Genomic DNA, 4924 nt, shown 5'->3' on the forward strand with positions numbered 1-4924 from the left:
ATTTTAAGTTGTGCCTCCTTTGGCCCAGGTACTTCCAGCAGGTTCTGTGAGCTGGATCGCAGTGCTCTCTGGGGAACGTATGGAGAGAGGCGGTCCCTAAGGTAAACAGGTCCTCGACCATATAGGGCTTTAAAGGTAATAACCAGCACCTTGTAACGAACTCGGTAAATAACTGGCAGCCAATGCAGCTCCCGCAGCCCAGCCCGCACATGTTCCCACCGAGGTAGGCCCAATAGCAGTCTGGCTGCTGCATTCTGCACTAGCTGCAATTTCCGGGTTCGGCACAGGGGCAGCCCCATGTAGAGGGCATTACAGTAGTCTAGCCTCGAGGTGACCGTTGCATGGATCACTTGACAGGTCATTGCGCTCCAGGAAGGGAGCCAACTGCCTCGCCCACCTAAGATGGAAAAAGGCGGATTTGGCAGTGGCTGCTATCTGGGCCTCCATTGTCAAGGAAGACTCCAGTAGCACTCCCAAGCTCCTGACCCTGCGCACTGGTATCAGTGACGCACCGTCAAAAGCTGGAAGGGAGATCCCTCCCTCCGGACCACCACGCCCTAGACAAAGGACCTCTGTCTTCGCTGGGTTCAGCTTCAGCCCACTCGACCTGATCCAGTCTGCCACAGCTTGCAGCGCCCGGTCCAAATTTATAGGAACATCGGCAGCCCGGCCGTCCATCAATAGATAGAGCTGGGTGTCATCTGCGTACTGGTGACAACCCAGCCCATATCTCCGGGCAATCTGGGCAAGGGGGCGCATGTAGATGTTGAATAACATTGGGGAGAGAACTGCTCCCTGAGGCACCCCACAGTTAAGTGAGTGTCTCTGGGATAGCTCCCCCCCAATTGCCACCCTTTGTCCTGGACCCTCCAGGAAAGAGGAAAGCCATTGCAAGGCTAGCCCCTGAATCCCTGCGTCGGCGAGGCGGCGGGTCAGCAGCCGGTGGTCGACCATATTGAACGCGGCCGAAAGGTCTAACAACAGCAATACTGCCACACCGCCTCGATCCAGGTGTCGCCGGAGATCATCCATGAGGGCGACCAGAACCGTCTCTGTCCCATGGCCCGGGCAGAAGCCGGACTGAAATGGATCCAGGGTGGAAGCATCATCCAGGAAGCTCTGTAACTGCAACGCCACAGCCCTCTCTATAACCTTGCCCAAAAAGGGCAAGTTTGAGACTGGCCGGTAATGAGCCAATTCGGCCGGGTCTGATGTAGCTTTTTAAAGGAGGGGGCGGACCACTGCCTCTTTCAGAGGGGTTGGAAAAGAACCCTCCAAAAGAGATCTATTTATGATGTCCCGTATAGGACATCTCAGCTCCTCCTGGCAAGCTTTAATTAGCCAGGAGGGGCACGGGTCCAGGTCGCAAGTTGTTGGGCGTGCAGTAGAGAGGATCCTGTCAACCTCCTCTAGGTCGAGCGGGTCGAAACGGTCCAGGATCAAACCGGAAGACAGGCACGGAGCCTCAAGTTCACATACTGTATCTAATATGGCGGGGCAGTCACGGCGGAGCGACTGGACTTTATCTGCAAAAAAATTTGCGAATGCCTCACAGCCTATCTCTAATTCCTTAACATTTGGTTTGCCTTGTGGCAATGTAGTAAGATTCCGAATTATCTTAAATAATTGTGCCGGGCGCGAATTTGCAGACGCACCCCCCCCCCGCACCCACCCACAACTCACCATCAATTCACATATGTCAATATCCAGAGATGGCACCGAAAAATCCACAGCTCTGCTTGTTTGTGTTGCTGCTCCAGCACCAAAATGCAGTCCCAAAGAACAGATTACCATGGATACTCTGGATTTTTACTTTAACATCCCCAAATCAGTATCCAATCACAGATCATGGCCATGGCTACATTTTGCACCACAGACATCTCTAAATCCACATCTCTGTGGCTCCGCCATGGTGCAAGAATGTGGTTACAAACAACTGATCCTCATGGCTCCTCAATTTCTGTGTCGGGTCACATCAAATTTATCAATTCACTTATCTTGTCTGTGTCAGTGTATTGAGTCCTCCTTCCACAGCATGACAGAAGCAAGAAGAAGCAGGTGGATCTATCTGACAGGTCATGTCAGATCAACCTTGTCAGCAAGCTGGTTCTGGCTGGACGGTGACCAGGGGAAAGCACCTGCTGAAGTCAGCAACTGTATGGACTGCCGTGATTGGCTGACATGTATATATATAAGCATTACAGTGCCAGTCTGTATTTTTCTCAGTGGAAAGTTGGTTCCTGGCGAAGCACTTTGTCACTCAGCTTAATGTTATTCACCGCAGTAGTTGTACTGTATATAGTTTGTAAATACACTACTTTTATACTAGGTGCTGCTGCGAGGCTCACCTTCTTCCTGGAGTTTACTCTTGCACAGTTCTCTATTCTACCCTCTGCACACACACCGCCAATAGTCTGTAGCCACAGATGTCAATGCAAGAATCAAGGATCCACTGCTTTCTGGTGTTCCCATGGTTCCAAAGCATGGATGAGGGGTGGCCAAACTGTGGCTCAAGAGCCACATGTGACTTTCACACATATTGTGTGGCTCTTGAAGCCCCCACCACCCCATTGGCTGGCTTGGAGAAGGCATCTCTCTCTAAATTTCTTTTCCAATCCAAGCTTGGAGGCAGCTTGGAGAATGCATTTAACATTAAAGTTGCTTTCTTTCCACAACTCCCTCCTTCCCACACATATTTCCTTCCTTCCTTTCTTCCCTCAAATATCTGACATTCACGTCTTGTGGCTTTCAAACATCTGACACTTATTCTGTGTGGCTCTTACAGTAAGCAAATTTGGCCGCCCCTGGCACAGATCCTCAGGATTTTTGTGTAGTTCAGCCCAGACTCACCATCAATCACATCATCTTCCTACCAGCAGATGACAACACAAAAATCGTGGCTCCGCTGTTTCTTGTCTTGACATAATTGTGAAGCAAGGATCCTCATGAATCCACAGGATTTTTGCCCTGAGTCATGCAAAAACCATTACCTCATTGCTTATACTGTCCATTCCCCCAGAATCATGGGTCTGCCACTCAGTGTTGCTGCTGTAGTGCAAAACAGTATTTCCAAACAATGGGTTCTCCTGGATCTTTGCATTTGATCCAGCCCTCATGTGCACTCTCCAGTCACAGTTCAATAATCATTGAAAGTGCCACAAAAATCATGGAGCCACTGCTTTATGGCACTGCTATGGCACAAAAATGTGGTTTTGAAGCACAAACTCTCATGCATCCTCACACTTTTTGCATTTGGTCACCCATATTCAGTGTCCGGTCACAGACTGGCCATAGCTACAGATTGCACCGCAATCATTCATGAGGATCCCTTTAAAATAATCTAGATCCAACTTTCACCAGCCTCCCTTTTCCTAACCTCCTGCACTGCCTCTTGCTTGCATATTTCTGGCCAGCTGCCTCGAGTGACAGCTAAGGGGGAACTGGCAACGAAGCCCCTGGGTAGGAAACACCTGAAAATGTGGGGAGGGCTTTGGGAAGGAGTGGGACCTCCCACCTTGTCCAATGGAGTCTATCCTGCCAAGTAGCCATTTTCTATAGGCTGAGGATCAGCTGGAATTCTGGGAGATCTGCAGGCAACACAGGGAGATTGGCAGCCCTACCTGAGGCCAGCCTTAAAGCACCACACCCCTTTCCTCTGTTTTGTGGCTCCCCTGTGCTATTCCCCCCCCCCCCCCAGGTTTGCGGGTTCAGGTGGCAAAATGGAACACTCCCCCCCCTAGATGCCTGTGGGAAGGAGAGGTCTTTATCTCTTAGGGTTGCCAGATTCAGGCTGGGAAATTCCTGGAGATTTGGGGATGGAGCCTGGAGCAGACAGGCTACTCAGTGGAGGACAATGCCTCGGGGTCCACCCCCCCAAAGCCTCCATGTTCTCCAGGGGAACTGATTTGTATAGCCTGGAGAGAAGCTGCAATGCTGGAGGATCCCCCAACCCCACCTGGAGGCTAAGCAACCCATGAGTACCACAGAAAAAAGTAAACACACCAAAATTACTGTGGGATATTCACGAGATACATTCACCATACAAAGTTTATAAAGGTAAAAGGAAGTCCCCTGTGCAAGCACCAGTCGTTTTCGGCTCTCAGGTGACGTTGCTTTAACAACATTTTTCACAGCAGACTTTTTACCGAGTGGTTTGCCATTGCCTTCTCCAGTCGTCTACACTTTCCCCCCAGCAAGCTGGGGACTCATTTTACCGACCTCGGAAGGATGGGAGGCTGAGTCAACCTGGAGCCGGCTACTGAACCAGGGTCCGCTGGGATCGAACTCAGGTCCTGAGCAGAGGGCTCCGACTGCAGTACTGCAGCTTTACCGCTCTGCGCCACGAGGCTCTATCTAACCTTCATACAAGGTTGAAAATATTTTTAAATCCATCAGATGTAACACCCAAGTAGAAAAGTACAAGGTACAGCATACTCTTGAGCAATTCATTCATACCAACAAACGTCACGGTCCAGACTTCTTCCTCTTCATGGATTATTCAGTGCTGGTGGGGGGGGGGGGGGGATTAAAGTGCTAGTGCTTAAAATTGACTCTATCGTGCAAAGTTCATCTAGAGTTCATAAACGCATTTTCCCTTCTTCAAAGACCTGATTTCACACTTTCCCTCTTCTAAAGCACAGACTTGCATCAAGCGGGAGGCTGGCACCCCTCCCTTCCCTCTGCCCCGGTTTCCCTGCTGCCAGCCGCTCTTCCCCTCCCTCCTCCCCCTCTCTCTGGGGCTGCAAGGGGGGAGCTGGGAGCCACTTTCTCAGCCTCCCTTTGCTGAGAGACCCCCGAGCAGCCCCATCGAGCGGCATTCGAGGCGTCGCTGACCCAGCCGGGCTGGAGGGAGCCCAGTCCCGCTGGTTTCCTGGGCTCTGCAGCCGTGAAGGGGTTAAAGGAGGCGAGCTGTGGGCTGCAGAGG

Source organism: Heteronotia binoei, chromosome 2 (genome assembly GCF_032191835.1).
Source record: "Heteronotia binoei isolate CCM8104 ecotype False Entrance Well chromosome 2, APGP_CSIRO_Hbin_v1, whole genome shotgun sequence".
In the NCBI taxonomy this organism is placed as follows: Eukaryota; Metazoa; Chordata; class Lepidosauria; order Squamata; family Gekkonidae; genus Heteronotia; species Heteronotia binoei.